A 21,891-nucleotide genomic window follows, 5' to 3' on the forward strand; every position below is an offset into this window, starting at 1 on the left:
GAGCAACAAAAACGCGCATTTCCGGTACCGGGATTCGAACTCGGGCCTCCTGGGTGAGAGCCAGGTATCCTAGCCACTAGACTACACCGGATGACGGCGCCAGTGCTCCTCCAGCGAACGCAGCAACCACCCACGATTAACTGACGACAACTGTAAAAAATCCACTCTCGCACGCTATAGAACGGCATGCTCTGGACGCATATCGTGGAGACGAACGCCAGCAGTGATGAGAGCAAAAGGCGCCTACAAATCCTGCCGTTGCACCACGTACTGTTCTACGACAATTCACGAAGCAGACGCTCACGCTTTGTTGTGCTGTTTCCTTTGCGGGCAATGAGTGCATGTGACTTCGATGCAGGAAACATTACACGTTTGGCAGCAGTGGGATTGGAACCCACGCCTCCGAAGAGACTGGTGCCTGAAACCAGCGCCTCAGACCGCTCGGCCACGCTACCTACGCAACACGCGCGTCACATCAGCTGCGTCCTACTCCACGAGAACACACAGCAACGGCACAAAAATGAGACGCCAAAATTGGCAACAGTGGGATTCGAACCCACGCCTCCGAAGAGACTGGTGCCTAAAACCAGCGCCTTAGACCGCTCGGCCACGTTACCCTTGGAACAGCGGCGGCAAAACGTTCCCTTTGTACTACAAAGATCACTTCGAAAAGGAAGTATCTTGGCAATCGCCGTGCCATGTATTTTCACTGCTCTCCCACTGGAAGCGTCTCTTTAGGCCACCCACAACAAGAAAATGCCGTGCCCGCCATATGGTAGCGACGCCACTTGTCTGTAGCTGTCGTAGTTAAGGAGACAGCATCAAGAGACGTTTTCGTGCCGTGACCAGGTTTCGAACCTGGGCTTTCCGTAACCACTAAAGTATCATAGCTGTACCTGTCAGGGGCGGAGCTAGAATGCTCCATGTAACAAACATATGTGAGCTCAAGGAGGTTACACTTGTGATGAAGTGGTAGTACAAACTGCGGCCTGCGGAACACGAGTGAAAAACCAAGACAGCACTGTGATTTCGTGTACTCGTGCACTATCGTCAATGCAACGGCAGCAAGGAAAAACTTTCAAAATTGCCGTGACCAGGATACGAACCTGGGTTATTGCGGCCACAACGCAATGTCCTAACCACTAGACGATCACGGCCACGGAGGCGCCCGCCAGAGCAGCTGGCGGGAATGCAAGTGGCGGTACACAGCAAAGCCCAGCCCACAGTGTCACGCCACAGCAGTGTCAGACACGTTCTCCATCACATGTATACAAACAAATGAACGTGCCTGCGCTGTCGGGACACTAACTACAGTGGTTAGCTGCATTCACCTCCGTGGCAATGTCTTGCAGTCCTCCAAGCCTCTTGACTACAGACATGTGACTCGATAACAAGTGGACAGACGCAGCATCTCTCTCGCCGTCGGGTGTTGCCACGAATCGTACTTAACGTGGCTTTCTGCACGCGTCAGCGTAGCGTCAGTCGAGCAAAGTCGAGACAAGTCGCATAAGAGGAGCAACAAAAACGCGCATTTCCGGTACCGGGAATCGAACCCGGGCCTCCTGGGTGAGAGCCAGGTATCCTAGCCACTAGACTACACCGGATGACGGCGCCAGTGCTCCTCCAGCGAACGCAGCAACCACCCACGATTAACTGACGACAACTGTAAAAAATCCACTCTCGCACGCTATAGAACGGCATGCTCTGGACGCATATCGTGGAGACGAACGCCAGCAGTGATGAGAGCAAAAGGCGCCTACAAATCCTGCCGTTGCACCACGTACTGTTCTACGACAATTCACGAAGCAGACGCTCACGCCTTGTTGTGCTGTTTCCTTTGCGGGCAATGAGTGCATGTGACTTCGATGCAGGAAACATTACACGTTTGGCAGCAGTGGGATTGGAACCCACGCCTCCGAAGAGACTGGTGCCTGAAACCAGCGCCTCAGACCGCTCGGCCACGCTACCTACGCAACACGCGCGTCACATCAGCTGCGTCCTACTCCACGAGAACACACAGCAACGGCACAAAAATGAGACGCCAAAATTGGCAACAGTGGGATTCGAACCCACGCCTCCGAAGAGACTGGTGCCTAAAACCAGCGCCTTAGACCGCTCGGCCACGTTACCCTTGGAACAGCGGCGGCAAAACGTTCCCTTTGTACTACAAAGATCACTTCGAAAAGGAAGTATCTTGGCAATCGCCGTGCCATGTATTTTCACTGCTCTCCCACTGGAAGCGTCTCTTTAGGCCACCCACAACAAGAAAATGCCGTGCCCGCCATATGGTAGCGACGCCACTTGTCTGTAGCTGTCGTAGTTAAGGAGACAGCATCAAGAGACGTTTTCGTGCCGTGACCAGGTTTCGAACCTGGGCTTTCCGTAACCACTAAAGTATCATAGCTGTACCTGTCAGGGGCGGAGCTAGAATGCTCCATGTAACAAACATATGTGAGCTCAAGGAGGTTACACTTGTGATGAAGTGGTAGTACAAACTGCGGCCTGCGGAACACGAGTGAAAAACCAAGACAGCACTGTGATTTCGTGTACTCGTGCACTATCGTCAATGCAACGGCAGCAAGGAAAAACTTTCAAAATTGCCGTGACCAGGATACGAACCTGGGTTATTGCGGCCACAACGCAATGTCCTAACCACTAGACGATCACGGCCACGGAGGCGCCCGCCAGAGCAGCTGGCGGGAATGCAAGTGGCGGTACACAGCAAAGCCCAGCCCACAGTGTCACGCCACAGCAGTGTCAGACACGTTCTCCATCACATGTATACAAACAAATGAACGTGCCTGCGCTGTCGGGACACTAACTACAGTGGTTAGCTGCATTCACCTCCGTGGCAATGTCTTGCAGTCCTCCAAGCCTCTTGACTACAGACATGTGACTCGATAACAAGTGGACAGACGCAGCATCTCTCTCGCCGTCGGGTGTTGCCACGAATCGTACTTAACGTGGCTTTCTGCACGCGTCAGCGTAGCGTCAGTCGAGCAAAGTCGAGACAAGTCGCATAAGAGGAGCAACAAAAACGCGCATTTCCGGTACCGGGAATCGAACCCGGGCCTCCTGGGTGAGAGCCAGGTATCCTAGCCACTAGACTACACCGGATGACGGCGCCAGTGCTCCTCCAGCGAACGCAGCAACCACCCACGATTAACTGACGACAACTGTAAAAAATCCACTCTCGCACGCTATAGAACGGCATGCTCTGGACGCATATCGTGGAGACGAACGCCAGCAGTGATGAGAGCAAAAGGCGCCTACAAATCCTGCCGTTGCACCACGTACTGTTCTACGACAATTCACGAAGCAGACGCTCACGCCTTGTTGTGCTGTTTCCTTTGCGGGCAATGAGTGCATGTGACTTCGATGCAGGAAACATTACACGTTTGGCAGCAGTGGGATTGGAACCCACGCCTCCGAAGAGACTGGTGCCTGAAACCAGCGCCTCAGACCGCTCGGCCACGCTACCTACGCAACACGCGCGTCACATCAGCTGCGTCCTACTCCACGAGAACACACAGCAACGGCACAAAAATGAGACGCCAAAATTGGCAACGGTGGGATTCGAACCCACGCCTCCGAAGAGACTGGTGCCTAAAACCAGCGCCTTAGACCGCTCGGCCACGTTACCCTTGGAACAGCGGCGGCAAAACGTTCCCTTTGTACTACAAAGATCACTTCGAAAAGGAAGTATCTTGGCAATCGCCGTGCCATGTATTTTCACTGCTCTCCCACTGGAAGCGTCTCTTTAGGCCACCCACAACAAGAAAATGCCGTGCCCGCCATATGGTAGCGACGCCACTTGTCTGTAGCTGTCGTAGTTAAGGAGACAGCATCAAGAGACGTTTTCGTGCCGTGACCAGGTTTCGAACCTGGGCTTTCCGTAACCACTAAAGTATCATAGCTGTACCTGTCAGGGGCGGAGCTAGAATGCTCCATGTAACAAACATATGTGAGCTCAAGGAGGTTACACTTGTGATGAAGTGGTAGTACAAACTGCGGCCTGCGGAACACGAGTGAAAAACCAAGACAGCACTGTGATTTCGTGTACTCGTGCACTATCGTCAATGCAACGGCAGCAAGGAAAAACTTTCAAAATTGCCGTGACCAGGATACGAACCTGGGTTATTGCGGCCACAACGCAATGTCCTAACCACTAGACGATCACGGCCACGGAGGCGCCCGCCAGAGCAGCTGGCGGGAATGCAAGTGGCGGTACACAGCAAAGCCCAGCCCACAGTGTCACGCCACAGCAGTGTCAGACACGTTCTCCATCACATGTATACAAACAAATGAACGTGCCTGCGCTGTCGGGACACTAACTACAGTGGTTAGCTGCATTCACCTCCGTGGCAATGTCTTGCAGTCCTCCAAGCCTCTTGACTACAGACATGTGACTCGATAACAAGTGGACAGACGCAGCATCTCTCTCGCCGTCGGGTGTTGCCACGAATCGTACTTAACGTGGCTTTCTGCACGCGTCAGCGTAGCGTCAGTCGAGCAAAGTCGAGACAAGTCGCATAAGAGGAGCAACTAAAACGCGCATTTCCGGTACCGGGATTCGAACTCGGGCCTCCTGGGTGAGAGCCAGGTATCCTAGCCACTAGACTACACCGGATGACGGCGCCAGTGCTCCTCCAGCGAACGCAGCAACCACCCACGATTAACTGACGACAACTGTAAAAAATCCACTCTCGCACGCTATAGAACGGCATGCTCTGGACGCATATCGTGGAGACGAACGCCAGCAGTGATGAGAGCAAAAGGCGCCTACAAATCCTGCCGTTGCACCACGTACTGTTCTACGACAATTCACGAAGCAGACGCTCACGCTTTGTTGTGCTGTTTCCTTTGCGGGCAATGAGTGCATGTGACTTCGATGCAGGAAACATTACACGTTTGGCAGCAGTGGGATTGGAACCCACGCCTCCGAAGAGACTGGTGCCTGAAACCAGCGCCTCAGACCGCTCGGCCACGCTACCTACGCAACACGCGCGTCACATCAGCTGCGTCCTACTCCACGAGAACACACAGCAACGGCACAAAAATGAGACGCCAAAATTGGCAACGGTGGGATTCGAACCCACGCCTCCGAAGAGACTGGTGCCTAAAACCAGCGCCTTAGACCGCTCGGCCACGTTACCCTTGGAACAGCGGCGGCAAAACGTTCCCTTTGTACTACAAAGATCACTTCGAAAAGGAAGTATCTTGGCAATCGCCGTGCCATGTATTTTCACTGCTCTCCCACTGGAAGCGTCTCTTTAGGCCACCCACAACAAGAAAATGCCGTGCCCGCCATATGGTAGCGACGCCACTTGTCTGTAGCTGTCGTAGTTAAGGAGACAGCATCAAGAGACGTTTTCGTGCCGTGACCAGGTTTCGAACCTGGGCTTTCCGTAACCACTAAAGTATCATAGCTGTACCTGTCAGGGGCGGAGCTAGAATGCTCCATGTAACAAACATATGTGAGCTCAAGGAGGTTACACTTGTGATGAAGTGGTAGTACAAACTGCGGCCTGCGGAACACGAGTGAAAAACCAAGACAGCACTGTGATTTCGTGTACTCGTGCACTATCGTCAATGCAACGGCAGCAAGGAAAAACTTTCAAAATTGCCGTGACCAGGATACGAACCTGGGTTATTGCGGCCACAACGCAATGTCCTAACCACTAGACGATCACGGCCACGGAGGCGCCCGCCAGAGCAGCTGGCGGGAATGCAAGTGGCGGTACACAGCAAAGCCCAGCCCACAGTGTCACGCCACAGCAGTGTCAGACACGTTCTCCATCACATGTATACAAACAAATGAACGTGCCTGCGCTGTCGGGACACTAACTACAGTGGTTAGCTGCATTCACCTCCGTGGCAATGTCTTGCAGTCCTCCAAGCCTCTTGACTACAGACATGTGACTCGATAACAAGTGGACAGACGCAGCATCTCTCTCGCCGTCGGGTGTTGCCACGAATCGTACTTAACGTGGCTTTCTGCACGCGTCAGCGTAGCGTCAGTCGAGCAAAGTCGAGACAAGTCGCATAAGAGGAGCAACAAAAACGCGCATTTCCGGTACCGGGATTCGAACCCGGGCCTCGTGGGTGAGAGCCAGGTATCCTAGCCACTAGACTACACCGGATGACGGCGCCAGTGCTCCTCCAGCGAACGCAGCAACCACCCACGATTAACTGACGACAACTGTAAAAAATCCACTCTCGCACGCTATAGAACGGCATGCTCTGGACGCATATCGTGGAGACGAACGCCAGCAGTGATGAGAGCAAAAGGCGCCTACAAATCCTGCCGTTGCACCACGTACTGTTCTACGACAATTCACGAAGCAGACGCTCACGCCTTGTTGTGCTGTTTCCTTTGCGGGCAATGAGTGCATGTGACTTCGATGCAGGAAACATTACACGTTTGGCAGCAGTGGGATTGGAACCCACGCCTCCGAAGAGACTGGTGCCTGAAACCAGCGCCTCAGACCGCTCGGCCACGCTACCTACGCAACACGCGCGTCACATCAGCTGCGTCCTACTCCACGAGAACACACAGCAACGGCACAAAAATGAGACGCCAAAATTGGCAACGGTGGGATTCGAACCCACGCCTCCGAAGAGACTGGTGCCTAAAACCAGCGCCTTAGACCGCTCGGCCACGTTACCCTTGGAACAGCGGCGGCAAAACGTTCCCTTTGTACTACAAAGATCACTTCGAAAAGGAAGTATCTTGGCAATCGCCGTGCCATGTATTTTCACTGCTCTCCCACTGGAAGCGTCTCTTTAGGCCACCCACAACAAGAAAATGCCGTGCCCGCCATATGGTAGCGACGCCACTTGTCTGTAGCTGTCGTAGTTAAGGAGACAGCATCAAGAGACGTTTTCGTGCCGTGACCAGGTTTCGAACCTGGGCTTTCCGTAACCACTAAAGTATCATAGCTGTACCTGTCAGGGGCGGAGCTAGAATGCTCCATGTAACAAACATATGTGAGCTCAAGGAGGTTACACTTGTGATGAAGTGGTAGTACAAACTGCGGCCTGCGGAACACGAGTGAAAAACCAAGAAAGCACTGTGATTTCGTGTACTCGTGCACTATCGTCAATGCAACGGCAGCAAGGAAAAACTTTCAAAATTGCCGTGACCAGGATTCGAACCTGGGTTATTGCGGCCACAACGCAATGTCCTAACCACTAGACGATCACGGCCACGGAGGCGCCCGCCAGAGCAGCTGGCGGGAATGCAAGTGGCGGTACACAGCAAAGCCCAGCCCACAGTGTCACGCCACAGCAGTGTCAGACACGTTCTCCATCACATGTATACAAACAAATGAACGTGCCTGCGCTGTCGGGACACTAACTACAGTGGTTAGCTGCATTCACCTCCGTGGCAATGTCTTGCAGTCCTCCAAGCCTCTTGACTACAGACATGTGACTCGATAACAAGTGGACAGACGCAGCATCTCTCTCGCCGTCGGGTGTTGCCACGAATCGTACTTAACGTGGCTTTCTGCACGCGTCAGCGTAGCGTCAGTCGAGCAAAGTCGAGACAAGTCGCATAAGAGGAGCAACAAAAACGCGCATTTCCGGTACCGGGAATCGAACCCGGGCCTCGTGGGTGAGAGCCAGGTATCCTAGCCACTAGACTACACCGGATGACGGCGCCAGTGCTCCTCCAGCGAACGCAGCAACCACCCACGATTAACTGACGACAACTGTAAAAAATCCACTCTCGCACGCTATAGAACGGCATGCTCTGGACGCATATCGTGGAGACGAACGCCAGCAGTGATGAGAGCAAAAGGCGCCTACAAATCCTGCCGTTGCACCACGTACTGTTCTACGACAATTCACGAAGCAGACGCTCACGCCTTGTTGTGCTGTTTCCTTTGCGGGCAATGAGTGCATGTGACTTCGATGCAGGAAACATTACACGTTTGGCAGCAGTGGGATTGGAACCCACGCCTCCGAAGAGACTGGTGCCTGAAACCAGCGCCTCAGACCGCTCGGCCACGCTACCTACGCAACACGCGCGTCACATCAGCTGCGTCCTACTCCACGAGAACACACAGCAACGGCACAAAAATGAGACGCCAAAATTGGCAACGGTGGGATTCGAACCCACGCCTCCGAAGAGACTGGTGCCTAAAACCAGCGCCTTAGACCGCTCGGCCACGTTACCCTTGGAACAGCGGCGGCAAAACGTTCCCTTTGTACTACAAAGATCACTTCGAAAAGGAAGTATCTTGGCAATCGCCGTGCCATGTATTTTCACTGCTCTCCCACTGGAAGCGTCTCTTTAGGCCACCCACAACAAGAAAATGCCGTGCCCGCCATATGGTAGCGACGCCACTTGTCTGTAGCTGTCGTAGTTAAGGAGACAGCATCAAGAGACGTTTTCGTGCCGTGACCAGGTTTCGAACCTGGGCTTTCCGTAACCACTAAAGTATCATAGCTGTACCTGTCAGGGGCGGAGCTAGAATGCTCCATGTAACAAACATATGTGAGCTCAAGGAGGTTACACTTGTGATGAAGTGGTAGTACAAACTGCGGCCTGCGGAACACGAGTGAAAAACCAAGAAAGCACTGTGATTTCGTGTACTCGTGCACTATCGTCAAGCAACGGCAGCAAGGAAAAACTTTCAAAATTGCCGTGACCAGGATACGAACCTGGGTTATTGCGGCCACAACGCAATGTCCTAACCACTAGACGATCACGGCCACGGAGGCGCCCGCCAGAGCAGCTGGCGGGAATGCAAGTGGCGGTACACAGCAAAGCCCAGCCCACAGTGTCACGCCACAGCAGTGTCAGACACGTTCTCCATCACATGTATACAAACAAATGAACGTGCCTGCGCTGTCGGGACACTAACTACAGTGGTTAGCTGCATTCACCTCCGTGGCAATGTCTTGCAGTCCTCCAAGCCTCTTGACTACAGACATGTGACTCGATAACAAGTGGACAGACGCAGCATCTCTCTCGCCGTCGGGTGTTGCCACGAATCGTACTTAACGTGGCTTTCTGCACGCGTCAGCGTAGCGTCAGTCGAGCAAAGTCGAGACAAGTCGCATAAGAGGAGCAACAAAAACGCGCATTTCCGGTACCGGGATTCGAACCCGGGCCTCCTGGGTGAGAGCCAGGTATCCTAGCCACTAGACTACACCGGATGACGGCGCCAGTGCTCCTCCAGCGAACGCAGCAACCACCCACGATTAACTGACGACAACTGTAAAAAATCCACTCTCGCACGCTATAGAACGGCATGCTCTGGACGCATATCGTGGAGACGAACGCCAGCAGTGATGAGAGCAAAAGGCGCCTACAAATCCTGCCGTTGCACCACGTACTGTTCTACGACAATTCACGAAGCAGACGCTCACGCCTTGTTGTGCTGTTTCCTTTGCGGGCAATGAGTGCATGTGACTTCGATGCAGGAAACATTACACGTTTGGCAGCAGTGGGATTGGAACCCACGCCTCCGAAGAGACTGGTGCCTGAAACCAGCGCCTCAGACCGCTCGGCCACGCTACCTACGCAACACGCGCGTCACATCAGCTGCGTCCTACTCCACGAGAACACACAGCAACGGCACAAAAATGAGACGCCAAAATTGGCAACGGTGGGATTCGAACCCACGCCTCCGAAGAGACTGGTGCCTAAAACCAGCGCCTTAGACCGCTCGGCCACGTTACCCTTGGAACAGCGGCGGCAAAACGTTCCCTTTGTACTACAAAGATCACTTCGAAAAGGAAGTATCTTGGCAATCGCCGTGCCATGTATTTTCACTGCTCTCCCACTGGAAGCGTCTCTTTAGGCCACCCACAACAAGAAAATGCCGTGCCCGCCATATGGTAGCGACGCCACTTGTCTGTAGCTGTCGTAGTTAAGGAGACAGCATCAAGAGACGTTTTCGTGCCGTGACCAGGTTTCGAACCTGGGCTTTCCGTAACCACTAAAGTATCATAGCTGTACCTGTCAGGGGCGGAGCTAGAATGCTCCATGTAACAAACATATGTGAGCTCAAGGAGGTTACACTTGTGATGAAGTGGTAGTACAAACTGCGGCCTGCGGAACACGAGTGAAAAACCAAGACAGCACTGTGATTTCGTGTACTCGTGCACTATCGTCAATGCAACGGCAGCAAGGAAAAACTTTCAAAATTGCCGTGACCAGGATACGAACCTGGGTTATTGCGGCCACAACGCAATGTCCTAACCACTAGACGATCACGGCCACGGAGGCGCCCGCCAGAGCAGCTGGCGGGAATGCAAGTGGCGGTACACAGCAAAGCCCAGCCCACAGTGTCACGCCACAGCAGTGTCAGACACGTTCTCCATCACATGTATACAAACAAATGAACGTGCCTGCGCTGTCGGGACACTAACTACAGTGGTTAGCTGCATTCACCTCCGTGGCAATGTCTTGCAGTCCTCCAAGCCTCTTGACTACAGACATGTGACTCGATAACAAGTGGACAGACGCAGCATCTCTCTCGCCGTCGGGTGTTGCCACGAATCGTACTTAACGTGGCTTTCTGCACGCGTCAGCGTAGCGTCAGTCGAGCAAAGTCGAGACAAGTCGCATAAGAGGAGCAACAAAAACGCGCATTTCCGGTACCGGGATTCGAACTCGGGCCTCCTGGGTGAGAGCCAGGTATCCTAGCCACTAGACTACACCGGATGACGGCGCCAGTGCTCCTCCAGCGAACGCAGCAACCACCCACGATTAACTGACGACAACTGTAAAAAATCCACTCTCGCACGCTATAGAACGGCATGCTCTGGACGCATATCGTGGAGACGAACGCCAGCAGTGATGAGAGCAAAAGGCGCCTACAAATCCTGCCGTTGCACCACGTACTGTTCTACGACAATTCACGAAGCAGACGCTCACGCCTTGTTGTGCTGTTTCCTTTGCGGGCAATGAGTGCATGTGACTTCGATGCAGGAAACATTACACGTTTGGCAGCAGTGGGATTGGAACCCACGCCTCCGAAGAGACTGGTGCCTGAAACCAGCGCCTCAGACCGCTCGGCCACGCTACCTACGCAACACGCGCGTCACATCAGCTGCGTCCTACTCCACGAGAACACACAGCAACGGCACAAAAATGAGACGCCAAAATTGGCAACGGTGGGATTCGAACCCACGCCTCCGAAGAGACTGGTGCCTAAAACCAGCGCCTTAGACCGCTCGGCCACGTTACCCTTGGAACAGCGGCGGCAAAACGTTCCCTTTGTACTACAAAGATCACTTCGAAAAGGAAGTATCTTGGCAATCGCCGTGCCATGTATTTTCACTGCTCTCCCACTGGAAGCGTCTCTTTAGGCCACCCACAACAAGAAAATGCCGTGCCCGCCATATGGTAGCGACGCCACTTGTCTGTAGCTGTCGTAGTTAAGGAGACAGCATCAAGAGACGTTTTCGTGCCGTGACCAGGTTTCGAACCTGGGCTTTCCGTAACCACTAAAGTATCATAGCTGTACCTGTCAGGGGCGGAGCTAGAATGCTCCATGTAACAAACATATGTGAGCTCAAGGAGGTTACACTTGTGATGAAGTGGTAGTACAAACTGCGGCCTGCGGAACACGAGTGAAAAACCAAGAAAGCACTGTGATTTCGTGTACTCGTGCACTATCGTCAAGCAACGGCAGCAAGGAAAAACTTTCAAAATTGCCGTGACCAGGATACGAACCTGGGTTATTGCGGCCACAACGCAATGTCCTAACCACTAGACGATCACGGCCACGGAGGCGCCCGCCAGAGCAGCTGGCGGGAATGCAAGTGGCGGTACACAGCAAAGCCCAGCCCACAGTGTCACGCCACAGCAGTGTCAGACACGTTCTCCATCACATGTATACAAACAAATGAACGTGCCTGCGCTGTCGGGACACTAACTACAGTGGTTAGCTGCATTCACCTCCGTGGCAATGTCTTGCAGTCCTCCAAGCCTCTTGACTACAGACATGTGACTCGATAACAAGTGGACAGACGCAGCATCTCTCTCGCCGTCGGGTGTTGCCACGAATCGTACTTAACGTGGCTTTCTGCACGCGTCAGCGTAGCGTCAGTCGAGCAAAGTCGAGACAAGTCGCATAAGAGGAGCAACAAAAACGCGCATTTCCGGTACCGGGATTCGAACCCGGGCCTCCTGGGTGAGAGCCAGGTATCCTAGCCACTAGACTACACCGGATGACGGCGCCAGTGCTCCTCCAGCGAACGCAGCAACCACCCACGATTAACTGACGACAACTGTAAAAAATCCACTCTCGCACGCTATAGAACGGCATGCTCTGGACGCATATCGTGGAGACGAACGCCAGCAGTGATGAGAGCAAAAGGCGCCTACAAATCCTGCCGTTGCACCACGTACTGTTCTACGACAATTCACGAAGCAGACGCTCACGCCTTGTTGTGCTGTTTCCTTTGCGGGCAATGAGTGCATGTGACTTCGATGCAGGAAACATTACACGTTTGGCAGCAGTGGGATTGGAACCCACGCCTCCGAAGAGACTGGTGCCTGAAACCAGCGCCTCAGACCGCTCGGCCACGCTACCTACGCAACACGCGCGTCACATGAGCTGCGTCCTACTCCACGAGAACACACAGCAACGGCACAAAAATGAGACGCCAAAATTGGCAACGGTGGGATTCGAACCCACGCCTCCGAAGAGACTGGTGCCTAAAACCAGCGCCTTAGACCGCTCGGCCACGTTACCCTTGGAACAGCGGCGGCAAAACGTTCCCTTTGTACTACAAAGATCACTTCGAAAAGGAAGTATCTTGGCAATCGCCGTGCCATGTATTTTCACTGCTCTCCCACTGGAAGCGTCTCTTTAGGCCACCCACAACAAGAAAATGCCGTGCCCGCCATATGGTAGCGACGCCACTTGTCTGTAGCTGTCGTAGTTAAGGAGACAGCATCAAGAGACGTTTTCGTGCCGTGACCAGGTTTCGAACCTGGGCTTTCCGTAACCACTAAAGTATCATAGCTGTACCTGTCAGGGGCGGAGCTAGAATGCTCCATGTAACAAACATATGTGAGCTCAAGGAGGTTACACTTGTGATGAAGTGGTAGTACAAACTGCGGCCTGCGGAACACGAGTGAAAAACCAAGACAGCACTGTGATTTCGTGTACTCGTGCACTATCGTCAATGCAACGGCAGCAAGGAAAAACTTTCAAAATTGCCGTGACCAGGATACGAACCTGGGTTATTGCGGCCACAACGCAATGTCCTAACCACTAGACGATCACGGCCACGGAGGCGCCCGCCAGAGCAGCTGGCGGGAATGCAAGTGGCGGTACACAGCAAAGCCCAGCCCACAGTGTCACGCCACAGCAGTGTCAGACACGTTCTCCATCACATGTATACAAACAAATGAACGTGCCTGCGCTGTCGGGACACTAACTACAGTGGTTAGCTGCATTCACCTCCGTGGCAATGTCTTGCAGTCCTCCAAGCCTCTTGACTACAGACATGTGACTCGATAACAAGTGGACAGACGCAGCATCTCTCTCGCCGTCGGGTGTTGCCACGAATCGTACTTAACGTGGCTTTCTGCACGCGTCAGCGTAGCGTCAGTCGAGCAAAGTCGAGACAAGTCGCATAAGAGGAGCAACAAAAACGCGCATTTCCGGTACCGGGATTCGAACTCGGGCCTCCTGGGTGAGAGCCAGGTATCCTAGCCACTAGACTACACCGGATGACGGCGCCAGTGCTCCTCCAGCGAACGCAGCAACCACCCACGATTAACTGACGACAACTGTAAAAAATCCACTCTCGCACGCTATAGAACGGCATGCTCTGGACGCATATCGTGGAGACGAACGCCAGCAGTGATGAGAGCAAAAGGCGCCTACAAATCCTGCCGTTGCACCACGTACTGTTCTACGACAATTCACGAAGCAGACGCTCACGCTTTGTTGTGCTGTTTCCTTTGCGGGCAATGAGTGCATGTGACTTCGATGCAGGAAACATTACACGTTTGGCAGCAGTGGGATTGGAACCCACGCCTCCGAAGAGACTGGTGCCTGAAACCAGCGCCTCAGACCGCTCGGCCACGCTACCTACGCAACACGCGCGTCACATCAGCTGCGTCCTACTCCACGAGAACACACAGCAACGGCACAAAAATGAGACGCCAAAATTGGCAACGGTGGGATTCGAACCCACGCCTCCGAAGAGACTGGTGCCTAAAACCAGCGCCTTAGACCGCTCGGCCACGTTACCCTTGGAACAGCGGCGGCAAAACGTTCCCTTTGTACTACAAAGATCACTTCGAAAAGGAAGTATCTTGGCAATCGCCGTGCCATGTATTTTCACTGCTCTCCCACTGGAAGCGTCTCTTTAGGCCACCCACAACAAGAAAATGCCGTGCCCGCCATATGGTAGCGACGCCACTTGTCTGTAGCTGTCGTAGTTAAGGAGACAGCATCAAGAGACGTTTTCGTGCCGTGACCAGGTTTCGAACCTGGGCTTTCCGTAACCACTAAAGTATCATAGCTGTACCTGTCAGGGGCGGAGCTAGAATGCTCCATGTAACAAACATATGTGAGCTCAAGGAGGTTACACTTGTGATGAAGTGGTAGTACAAACTGCGGCCTGCGGAACACGAGTGAAAAACCAAGACAGCACTGTGATTTCGTGTACTCGTGCACTATCGTCAAGCAACGGCAGCAAGGAAAAACTTTCAAAATTGCCGTGACCAGGATACGAACCTGGGTTATTGCGGCCACAACGCAATGTCCTAACCACTAGACGATCACGGCCACGGAGGCGCCCGCCAGAGCAGCTGGCGGGAATGCAAGTGGCGGTACACAGCAAAGCCCAGCCCACAGTGTCACGCCACAGCAGTGTCAGACACGTTCTCCATCACATGTATACAAACAAATGAACGTGCCTGCGCTGTCGGGACACTAACTACAGTGGTTAGCTGCATTCACCTCCGTGGCAATGTCTTGCAGTCCTCCAAGCCTCTTGACTACAGACATGTGACTCGATAACAAGTGGACAGACGCAGCATCTCTCTCGCCGTCAGGTGTTGCCACGAATCGTACTTAACGTGGCTTTCTGCACGCGTCAGCGTAGCGTCAGTCGAGCAAAGTCGAGACAAGTCGCATAAGAGGAGCAACAAAAACGCGCATTTCCGGTACCGGGATTCGAACCCGGGCCTCCTGGGTGAGAGCCAGGTATCCTAGCCACTAGACTACACCGGATGACGGCGCCAGTGCTCCTCCAGCGAACGCAGCAACCACCCACGATTAACTGACGACAACTGTAAAAAATCCACTCTCGCACGCTATAGAACGGCATGCTCTGGACGCATATCGTGGAGACGAACGCCAGCAGTGATGAGAGCAAAAGGCGCCTACAAATCCTGCCGTTGCACCACGTACTGTTCTACGACAATTCACGAAGCAGACGCTCACGCCTTGTTGTGCTGTTTCCTTTGCGGGCAATGAGTGCATGTGACTTCGATGCAGGAAACATTACACGTTTGGCAGCAGTGGGATTGGAACCCACGCCTCCGAAGAGACTGGTGCCTGAAACCAGCGCCTCAGACCGCTCGGCCACGCTACCTACGCAACACGCGCGTCACATGAGCTGCGTCCTACTCCACGAGAACACACAGCAACGGCACAAAAATGAGACGCCAAAATTGGCAACGGTGGGATTCGAACCCACGCCTCCGAAGAGACTGGTGCCTAAAACCAGCGCCTTAGACCGCTCGGCCACGTTACCCTTGGAACAGCGGCGGCAAAACGTTCCCTTTGTACTACAAAGATCACTTCGAAAAGGAAGTATCTTGGCAATCGCCGTGCCATGTATTTTCACTGCTCTCCCACTGGAAGCGTCTCTTTAGGCCACCCACAACAAGAAAATGCCGTGCCCGCCATATGGTAGCGACGCCACTTGTCTGTAGCTGTCGTAGTTAAGGAGACAGCATCAAGAGACGTTTTCGTGCCGTGACCAGGTTTCGAACCTGGGCTTTCCGTAACCACTAAAGTATCATAGCTGTACCTGTCAGGGGCGGAGCTAGAATGCTCCATGTAACAAACATATGTGAGCTCAAGGAGGTTACACTTGTGATGAAGTGGTAGTACAAACTGCGGCCTGCGGAACACGAGTGAAAAACCAAGACAGCACTGTGATTTCGTGTACTCGTGCACTATCGTCAATGCAACGGCAGCAAGGAAAAACTTTCAAAATTGCCGTGACCAGGATACGAACCTGGGTTATTGCGGCCACAACGCAATGTCCTAACCACTAGACGATCACGGCCACGGAGGCGCCCGCCAGAGCAGCTGGCGGGAATGCAAGTGGCGGTACACAGCAAAGCCCAGCCCACAGTGTCACGCCACAGCAGTGTCAGACACGTTCTCCATCACATGTATACAAACAAATGAACGTGCCTGCGCTGTCGGGACACTAACTACAGTGGTTAGCTGCATTCACCTCCGTGGCAATGTCTTGCAGTCCTCCAAGCCTCTTGACTACAGACATGTGACTCGATAACAAGTGGACAGACGCAGCATCTCTCTCGCCGTCGGGTGTTGCCACGAATCGTACTTAACGTGGCTTTCTGCACGCGTCAGCGTAGCGTCAGTCGAGCAAAGTCGAGACAAGTCGCATAAGAGGAGCAACAAAAACGCGCATTTCCGGTACCGGGATTCGAACTCGGGCCTCCTGGGTGAGAGCCAGGTATCCTAGCCACTAGACTACACCGGATGACGGCGCCAGTGCTCCTCCAGCGAACGCAGCAACCACCCACGATTAACTGACGACAACTGTAAAAAATCCACTCTCGCACGCTATAGAACGGCATGCTCTGGACGCATATCGTGGAGACGAACGCCAGCAGTGATGAGAGCAAAAGGCGCCTACAAATCCTGCCGTTGCACCACGTACTGTTCTACGACAATTCACGAAGCAGACGCTCACGCTTTGTTGTGCTGTTTCCTTTGCGGGCAATGAGTGCATGTGACTTCGATGCAGGAAACATTACACGTTTGGCAGCAGTGGGATTGGAACCCACGCCTCCGAAGAGACTGGTGCCTGAAACCAGCGCCTCAGACCGCTCGGCCACGCTACCTACGCAACACGCGCGTCACATCAGCTGCGTCCTACTCCACGAGAACACACAGCAACGGCACAAAAATGAGACGCCAAAATTGGCAACGGTGGGATTCGAACCCACGCCTCCGAAGAGACTGGTGCCTAAAACCAGCGCCTTAGACCGCTCGGCCACGTTACCCTTGGAACAGCGGCGGCAAAACGTTCCCTTTGTACTACAAAGATCACTTCGAAAAGGAAGTATCTTGGCAATCGCCGTGCCATGTATTTTCACTGCTCTCCCACTGGAAGCGTCTCTTTAGGCCACCCACAACAAGAAAATGCCGTGCCCGCCATATGGTAGCGACGCCACTTGTCTGTAGCTGTCGTAGTTAAGGAGACAGCATCAAGAGACGTTTTCGTGCCGTGACCAGGTTTCGAACCTGGGCTTTCCGTAACCACTAAAGTATCATAGCTGTACCTGTCAGGGGCGGAGCTAGAATGCTCCATGTAACAAACATATGTGAGCTCAAGGAGGTTACACTTGTGATGAAGTGGTAGTACAAACTGCGGCCTGCGGAACACGAGTGAAAAACCAAGACAGCACTGTGATTTCGTGTACTCGTGCACTATCGTCAAGCAACGGCAGCAAGGAAAAACTTTCAAAATTGCCGTGACCAGGATACGAACCTGGGTTATTGCGGCCACAACGCAATGTCCTAACCACTAGACGATCACGGCCACGGAGGCGCCCGCCAGAGCAGCTGGCGGGAATGCAAGTGGCGGTACACAGCAAAGCCCAGCCCACAGTGTCACGCCACAGCAGTGTCAGACACGTTCTCCATCACATGTATACAAACAAATGAACGTGCCTGCGCTGTCGGGACACTAACTACAGTGGTTAGCTGCATTCACCTCCGTGGCAATGTCTTGCAGTCCTCCAAGCCTCTTGACTACAGACATGTGACTCGATAACAAGTGGACAGACGCAGCATCTCTCTCGCCGTCAGGTGTTGCCACGAATCGTACTTAACGTGGCTTTCTGCACGCGTCAGCGTAGCGTCAGTCGAGCAAAGTCGAGACAAGTCGCATAAGAGGAGCAACAAAAACGCGCATTTCCGGTACCGGGATTCGAACCCGGGCCTCCTGGGTGAGAGCCAGGTATCCTAGCCACTAGACTACACCGGATGACGGCGCCAGTGCTCCTCCAGCGAACGCAGCAACCACCCACGATTAACTGACGACAACTGTAAAAAATCCACTCTCGCACGCTATAGAACGGCATGCTCTGGACGCATATCGTGGAGACGAACGCCAGCAGTGATGAGAGCAAAAGGCGCCTACAAATCCTGCCGTTGCACCACGTACTGTTCTACGACAATTCACGAAGCAGACGCTCACGCCTTGTTGTGCTGTTTCCTTTGCGGGCAATGAGTGCATGTGACTTCGATGCAGGAAACATTACACGTTTGGCAGCAGTGGGATTGGAACCCACGCCTCCGAAGAGACTGGTGCCTGAAACCAGCGCCTCAGACCGCTCGGCCACGCTACCTACGCAACACGCGCGTCACATGAGCTGCGTCCTACTCCACGAGAACACACAGCAACGGCACAAAAATGAGACGCCAAAATTGGCAACGGTGGGATTCGAACCCACGCCTCCGAAGAGACTGGTGCCTAAAACCAGCGCCTTAGACCGCTCGGCCACGTTACCCTTGGAACAGCGGCGGCAAAACGTTCCCTTTGTACTACAAAGATCACTTCGAAAAGGAAGTATCTTGGCAATCGCCGTGCCATGTATTTTCACTGCTCTCCCACTGGAAGCGTCTCTTTAGGCCACCCACAACAAGAAAATGCCGTGCCCGCCATATGGTAGCGACGCCACTTGTCTGTAGCTGTCGTAGTTAAGGAGACAGCATCAAGAGACGTTTTCGTGCCGTGACCAGGTTTCGAACCTGGGCTTTCCGTAACCACTAAAGTATCATAGCTGTACCTGTCAGGGGCGGAGCTAGAATGCTCCATGTAACAAACATATGTGAGCTCAAGGAGGTTACACTTGTGATGAAGTGGTAGTACAAACTGCGGCCTGCGGAACACGAGTGAAAAACCAAGACAGCACTGTGATTTCGTGTACTCGTGCACTATCGTCAATGCAACGGCAGCAAGGAAAAACTTTCAAAATTGCCGTGACCAGGATACGAACCTGGGTTATTGCGGCCACAACGCAATGTCCTAACCACTAGACGATCACGGCCACGGAGGCGCCCGCCAGAGCAGCTGGCGGGAATGCAAGTGGCGGTACACAGCAAAGCCCAGCCCACAGTGTCACGCCACAGCAGTGTCAGACACGTTCTCCATCACATGTATACAAACAAATGAACGTGCCTGCGCTGTCGGGACACTAACTACAGTGGTTAGCTGCATTCACCTCCGTGGCAATGTCTTGCAGTCCTCCAAGCCTCTTGACTACAGACATGTGACTCGAAAGTGGACAGACGCAGCATCTCTCTCGCCGTCGGGTGTTGCCACGAATCGTACTTAACGTGGCTTTCTGCACGCGTCAGCGTAGCGTCAGTCGAGCAAAGTCGAGACAAGTCGCATAAGAGGAGCAACAAAAACGCGCATTTCCGGTACCGGGATTCGAAACCGGGCCTCCTGGGTGAGAGCCAGGTATCCTAGCCACTAGACTACACCGGATGACGGCGCCAGTGCTCCTCCAGCGAACGCAGCAACCACCCACGATTAACTGACGACAACTGTAAAAAATCCACTCTCGCACGCTATAGAACGGCATGCTCTGGACGCATATCGTGGAGACGAACGCCAGCAGTGATGAGAGCAAAAGGCGCCTACAAATCCTGCCGTTGCACCACGTACTGTTCTACGACAATTCACGAAGCAGACGCTCACGCCTTGTTGTGCTGTTTCCTTTGCGGGCAATGAGTGCATGTGACTTCGATGCAGGAAACATTACACGTTTGGCAGCAGTGGGATTGGAACCCACGCCTCCGAAGAGACTGGTGCCTGAAACCAGCGCCTCAGACCGCTCGGCCACGCTACCTACGCAACACGCGCGTCACATGAGCTGCGTCCTACTCCACGAGAACACACAGCAACGGCACAAAAATGAGACGCCAAAATTGGCAACGGTGGGATTCGAACCCACGCCTCCGAAGAGACTGGTGCCTAAAACCAGCGCCTTAGACCGCTCGGCCACGTTACCCTTGGAACAGCGGCGGCAAAACGTTCCCTTTGTACTACAAAGATCACTTCGAAAAGGAAGTATCTTGGCAATCGCCGTGCCATGTATTTTCCACTGCCTCTCCCACTGGAAGCGTCTCTTTAGGCCACCCACAACAAGAAAATGCCGTGCCCGCCATATGGTAGCGACGCCACTTGTCTGTAGCTGTCGTAGTTAAGGAGACAGCATCAAGAGACGTTTTCGTGCCGTGACCAGGTTTCGAACCTGGGCTTTCCGTAACCACTAAAGTATCATAGCTGTACCTGTCAGGGGCGGAGCTAGAATGCTCCATGTAACAAACATATGTGAGCTCAAGGAGGTTACACTTGTGATGAAGTGGTAGTACAAACTGCGGCCTGCGGAACACGAGTGAAAAACCAAGAAAGCACTGTGATTTCGTGTACTCGTGCACTATCGTCAATGCAACGGCAGCAAGGAAAAACTTTCAAAATTGCCGTGACCAGGATTCGAACCTGGGTTATTGCGGCCACAACGCAATGTCCTAACCACTAGACGATCACGGCCACGGAGGCGCCCGCCAGAGCAGCTGGCGGGAATGCAAGTGGCGGTACACAGCAAAGCCCAGCCCACAGTGTCACGCCACAGCAGTGTCAGACACGTTCTCCATCACATGTATACAAACAAATGAACGTGCCTGCGCTGTCGGGACACTAACTACAGTGGTTAGCTGCATTCACCTCCGTGGCAATGTCTTGCAGTCCTCCAAGCCTCTTGACTACAGACATGTGACTCGATAACAAGTGGACAGACGCAGCATCTCTCTCGCCGTCGGGTGTTGCCACGAATCGTACTTAACGTGGCTTTCTGCACGCGTCAGCGTAGCGTCAGTCGAGCAAAGTCGAGACAAGTCGCATAAGAGGAGCAACAAAAACGCGCATTTCCGGTACCGGGAATCGAACCCGGGCCTCGTGGGTGAGAGCCAGGTATCCTAGCCACTAGACTACACCGGATGACGGCGCCAGTGCTCCTCCAGCGAACGCAGCAACCACCCACGATTAACTGACGACAACTGTAAAAAATCCACTCTCGCACGCTATAGAACGGCATGCTCTGGACGCATATCGTGGAGACGAACGCCAGCAGTGATGAGAGCAAAAGGCGCCTACAAATCCTGCCGTTGCACCACGTACTGTTCTACGACAATTCACGAAGCAGACGCTCACGCCTTGTTGTGCTGTTTCCTTTGCGGGCAATGAGTGCATGTGACTTCGATGCAGGAAACATTACACGTTTGGCAGCAGTGGATTGGAACCCACGCCTCCGAAGAGACTGGTGCCTGAAACCAGCGCCTCAGACCGCTCGGCCACGCTACCTACGCAACACGCGCGTCACATCAGCTGCGTCCTACTCCACGAGAACACACAGCAACGGCACAAAAATGAGACGCCAAAATTGGCAACGGTGGGATTCGAACCCACGCCTCCGAAGAGACTGGTGCCTAAAACCAGCGCCTTAGACCGCTCGGCCACGTTACCCTTGGAACAGCGGCGGCAAAACGTTCCCTTTGTACTACAAAGATCACTTCGAAAGGAAGTATCTTGGCAATCGCCGTGCCATGTATTTTCACTGCTCTC

The 21,891-nt window shown here is 53.5% G+C and overlaps 44 non-coding genes across 44 annotated transcripts; all 44 read right to left on the reverse strand.

The window, feature by feature from the left end:
* Positions 1-19: 19 nt before the first annotated feature.
* Positions 20-91, reverse strand: Trnae-cuc (transfer RNA glutamic acid (anticodon CUC)). The gene has a single exon. It is a non-coding gene; the product is annotated as a tRNA-Glu (tRNA).
* Positions 92-535: 444 nt separating this feature from the next.
* Trnal-uag (transfer RNA leucine (anticodon UAG)) lies at positions 536-617 on the reverse strand. The gene has a single exon. It is a non-coding gene; the product is annotated as a tRNA-Leu (tRNA).
* A 468-nt stretch (positions 618-1,085) lies between these two features.
* Trnah-gug (transfer RNA histidin (anticodon GUG)) lies at positions 1,086-1,157 on the reverse strand. Its single transcript has one exon. It is a non-coding gene; the product is annotated as a tRNA-His (tRNA).
* A 375-nt stretch (positions 1,158-1,532) lies between these two features.
* Trnae-cuc (transfer RNA glutamic acid (anticodon CUC)) lies at positions 1,533-1,604 on the reverse strand. The gene has a single exon. It is a non-coding gene; the product is annotated as a tRNA-Glu (tRNA).
* Positions 1,605-2,048: 444 nt separating this feature from the next.
* Trnal-uag (transfer RNA leucine (anticodon UAG)) lies at positions 2,049-2,130 on the reverse strand. The gene has a single exon. It is a non-coding gene; the product is annotated as a tRNA-Leu (tRNA).
* Positions 2,131-2,598: 468 nt separating this feature from the next.
* Trnah-gug (transfer RNA histidin (anticodon GUG)) lies at positions 2,599-2,670 on the reverse strand. The gene has a single exon. It is a non-coding gene; the product is annotated as a tRNA-His (tRNA).
* A 375-nt stretch (positions 2,671-3,045) lies between these two features.
* Positions 3,046-3,117, reverse strand: Trnae-cuc (transfer RNA glutamic acid (anticodon CUC)). Its single transcript has one exon. It is a non-coding gene; the product is annotated as a tRNA-Glu (tRNA).
* Positions 3,118-3,561: 444 nt separating this feature from the next.
* Positions 3,562-3,643, reverse strand: Trnal-uag (transfer RNA leucine (anticodon UAG)). Its single transcript has one exon. It is a non-coding gene; the product is annotated as a tRNA-Leu (tRNA).
* Positions 3,644-4,111: 468 nt separating this feature from the next.
* On the reverse strand, positions 4,112-4,183 carry Trnah-gug (transfer RNA histidin (anticodon GUG)). Its single transcript has one exon. It is a non-coding gene; the product is annotated as a tRNA-His (tRNA).
* Positions 4,184-4,558: 375 nt separating this feature from the next.
* Trnae-cuc (transfer RNA glutamic acid (anticodon CUC)) lies at positions 4,559-4,630 on the reverse strand. Its single transcript has one exon. It is a non-coding gene; the product is annotated as a tRNA-Glu (tRNA).
* Positions 4,631-5,074: 444 nt separating this feature from the next.
* On the reverse strand, positions 5,075-5,156 carry Trnal-uag (transfer RNA leucine (anticodon UAG)). Its single transcript has one exon. It is a non-coding gene; the product is annotated as a tRNA-Leu (tRNA).
* Positions 5,157-5,624: 468 nt separating this feature from the next.
* Trnah-gug (transfer RNA histidin (anticodon GUG)) lies at positions 5,625-5,696 on the reverse strand. Its single transcript has one exon. It is a non-coding gene; the product is annotated as a tRNA-His (tRNA).
* Positions 5,697-6,071: 375 nt separating this feature from the next.
* Positions 6,072-6,143, reverse strand: Trnae-cuc (transfer RNA glutamic acid (anticodon CUC)). Its single transcript has one exon. It is a non-coding gene; the product is annotated as a tRNA-Glu (tRNA).
* A 444-nt stretch (positions 6,144-6,587) lies between these two features.
* On the reverse strand, positions 6,588-6,669 carry Trnal-uag (transfer RNA leucine (anticodon UAG)). Its single transcript has one exon. It is a non-coding gene; the product is annotated as a tRNA-Leu (tRNA).
* Positions 6,670-7,137: 468 nt separating this feature from the next.
* Positions 7,138-7,209, reverse strand: Trnah-gug (transfer RNA histidin (anticodon GUG)). The gene has a single exon. It is a non-coding gene; the product is annotated as a tRNA-His (tRNA).
* A 375-nt stretch (positions 7,210-7,584) lies between these two features.
* On the reverse strand, positions 7,585-7,656 carry Trnae-cuc (transfer RNA glutamic acid (anticodon CUC)). The gene has a single exon. It is a non-coding gene; the product is annotated as a tRNA-Glu (tRNA).
* Positions 7,657-8,100: 444 nt separating this feature from the next.
* On the reverse strand, positions 8,101-8,182 carry Trnal-uag (transfer RNA leucine (anticodon UAG)). Its single transcript has one exon. It is a non-coding gene; the product is annotated as a tRNA-Leu (tRNA).
* Positions 8,183-8,649: 467 nt separating this feature from the next.
* Trnah-gug (transfer RNA histidin (anticodon GUG)) lies at positions 8,650-8,721 on the reverse strand. The gene has a single exon. It is a non-coding gene; the product is annotated as a tRNA-His (tRNA).
* A 375-nt stretch (positions 8,722-9,096) lies between these two features.
* On the reverse strand, positions 9,097-9,168 carry Trnae-cuc (transfer RNA glutamic acid (anticodon CUC)). The gene has a single exon. It is a non-coding gene; the product is annotated as a tRNA-Glu (tRNA).
* A 444-nt stretch (positions 9,169-9,612) lies between these two features.
* Positions 9,613-9,694, reverse strand: Trnal-uag (transfer RNA leucine (anticodon UAG)). The gene has a single exon. It is a non-coding gene; the product is annotated as a tRNA-Leu (tRNA).
* Positions 9,695-10,162: 468 nt separating this feature from the next.
* Trnah-gug (transfer RNA histidin (anticodon GUG)) lies at positions 10,163-10,234 on the reverse strand. Its single transcript has one exon. It is a non-coding gene; the product is annotated as a tRNA-His (tRNA).
* Positions 10,235-10,609: 375 nt separating this feature from the next.
* Positions 10,610-10,681, reverse strand: Trnae-cuc (transfer RNA glutamic acid (anticodon CUC)). Its single transcript has one exon. It is a non-coding gene; the product is annotated as a tRNA-Glu (tRNA).
* A 444-nt stretch (positions 10,682-11,125) lies between these two features.
* Positions 11,126-11,207, reverse strand: Trnal-uag (transfer RNA leucine (anticodon UAG)). Its single transcript has one exon. It is a non-coding gene; the product is annotated as a tRNA-Leu (tRNA).
* A 467-nt stretch (positions 11,208-11,674) lies between these two features.
* On the reverse strand, positions 11,675-11,746 carry Trnah-gug (transfer RNA histidin (anticodon GUG)). Its single transcript has one exon. It is a non-coding gene; the product is annotated as a tRNA-His (tRNA).
* A 375-nt stretch (positions 11,747-12,121) lies between these two features.
* On the reverse strand, positions 12,122-12,193 carry Trnae-cuc (transfer RNA glutamic acid (anticodon CUC)). Its single transcript has one exon. It is a non-coding gene; the product is annotated as a tRNA-Glu (tRNA).
* A 444-nt stretch (positions 12,194-12,637) lies between these two features.
* Trnal-uag (transfer RNA leucine (anticodon UAG)) lies at positions 12,638-12,719 on the reverse strand. The gene has a single exon. It is a non-coding gene; the product is annotated as a tRNA-Leu (tRNA).
* Positions 12,720-13,187: 468 nt separating this feature from the next.
* Trnah-gug (transfer RNA histidin (anticodon GUG)) lies at positions 13,188-13,259 on the reverse strand. Its single transcript has one exon. It is a non-coding gene; the product is annotated as a tRNA-His (tRNA).
* Positions 13,260-13,634: 375 nt separating this feature from the next.
* Positions 13,635-13,706, reverse strand: Trnae-cuc (transfer RNA glutamic acid (anticodon CUC)). Its single transcript has one exon. It is a non-coding gene; the product is annotated as a tRNA-Glu (tRNA).
* Positions 13,707-14,150: 444 nt separating this feature from the next.
* On the reverse strand, positions 14,151-14,232 carry Trnal-uag (transfer RNA leucine (anticodon UAG)). Its single transcript has one exon. It is a non-coding gene; the product is annotated as a tRNA-Leu (tRNA).
* A 467-nt stretch (positions 14,233-14,699) lies between these two features.
* Trnah-gug (transfer RNA histidin (anticodon GUG)) lies at positions 14,700-14,771 on the reverse strand. The gene has a single exon. It is a non-coding gene; the product is annotated as a tRNA-His (tRNA).
* Positions 14,772-15,146: 375 nt separating this feature from the next.
* On the reverse strand, positions 15,147-15,218 carry Trnae-cuc (transfer RNA glutamic acid (anticodon CUC)). The gene has a single exon. It is a non-coding gene; the product is annotated as a tRNA-Glu (tRNA).
* Positions 15,219-15,662: 444 nt separating this feature from the next.
* Positions 15,663-15,744, reverse strand: Trnal-uag (transfer RNA leucine (anticodon UAG)). The gene has a single exon. It is a non-coding gene; the product is annotated as a tRNA-Leu (tRNA).
* Positions 15,745-16,212: 468 nt separating this feature from the next.
* On the reverse strand, positions 16,213-16,284 carry Trnah-gug (transfer RNA histidin (anticodon GUG)). The gene has a single exon. It is a non-coding gene; the product is annotated as a tRNA-His (tRNA).
* Positions 16,285-16,659: 375 nt separating this feature from the next.
* Positions 16,660-16,731, reverse strand: Trnae-cuc (transfer RNA glutamic acid (anticodon CUC)). Its single transcript has one exon. It is a non-coding gene; the product is annotated as a tRNA-Glu (tRNA).
* A 444-nt stretch (positions 16,732-17,175) lies between these two features.
* Positions 17,176-17,257, reverse strand: Trnal-uag (transfer RNA leucine (anticodon UAG)). The gene has a single exon. It is a non-coding gene; the product is annotated as a tRNA-Leu (tRNA).
* Positions 17,258-17,724: 467 nt separating this feature from the next.
* Trnah-gug (transfer RNA histidin (anticodon GUG)) lies at positions 17,725-17,796 on the reverse strand. The gene has a single exon. It is a non-coding gene; the product is annotated as a tRNA-His (tRNA).
* A 375-nt stretch (positions 17,797-18,171) lies between these two features.
* On the reverse strand, positions 18,172-18,243 carry Trnae-cuc (transfer RNA glutamic acid (anticodon CUC)). Its single transcript has one exon. It is a non-coding gene; the product is annotated as a tRNA-Glu (tRNA).
* Positions 18,244-18,687: 444 nt separating this feature from the next.
* Trnal-uag (transfer RNA leucine (anticodon UAG)) lies at positions 18,688-18,769 on the reverse strand. The gene has a single exon. It is a non-coding gene; the product is annotated as a tRNA-Leu (tRNA).
* Positions 18,770-19,237: 468 nt separating this feature from the next.
* Trnah-gug (transfer RNA histidin (anticodon GUG)) lies at positions 19,238-19,309 on the reverse strand. The gene has a single exon. It is a non-coding gene; the product is annotated as a tRNA-His (tRNA).
* A 371-nt stretch (positions 19,310-19,680) lies between these two features.
* Trnae-cuc (transfer RNA glutamic acid (anticodon CUC)) lies at positions 19,681-19,752 on the reverse strand. The gene has a single exon. It is a non-coding gene; the product is annotated as a tRNA-Glu (tRNA).
* A 444-nt stretch (positions 19,753-20,196) lies between these two features.
* Positions 20,197-20,278, reverse strand: Trnal-uag (transfer RNA leucine (anticodon UAG)). Its single transcript has one exon. It is a non-coding gene; the product is annotated as a tRNA-Leu (tRNA).
* Positions 20,279-20,748: 470 nt separating this feature from the next.
* On the reverse strand, positions 20,749-20,820 carry Trnah-gug (transfer RNA histidin (anticodon GUG)). The gene has a single exon. It is a non-coding gene; the product is annotated as a tRNA-His (tRNA).
* Positions 20,821-21,195: 375 nt separating this feature from the next.
* Trnae-cuc (transfer RNA glutamic acid (anticodon CUC)) lies at positions 21,196-21,267 on the reverse strand. The gene has a single exon. It is a non-coding gene; the product is annotated as a tRNA-Glu (tRNA).
* Positions 21,268-21,710: 443 nt separating this feature from the next.
* On the reverse strand, positions 21,711-21,792 carry Trnal-uag (transfer RNA leucine (anticodon UAG)). Its single transcript has one exon. It is a non-coding gene; the product is annotated as a tRNA-Leu (tRNA).
* Between the last annotated feature and the right edge of the window lie 99 nt (positions 21,793-21,891).

This window comes from Schistocerca cancellata, chromosome 1 (assembly GCF_023864275.1).
Source record: "Schistocerca cancellata isolate TAMUIC-IGC-003103 chromosome 1, iqSchCanc2.1, whole genome shotgun sequence".
NCBI lineage: Eukaryota > Metazoa > Arthropoda > Insecta > Orthoptera > Acrididae > Schistocerca > Schistocerca cancellata.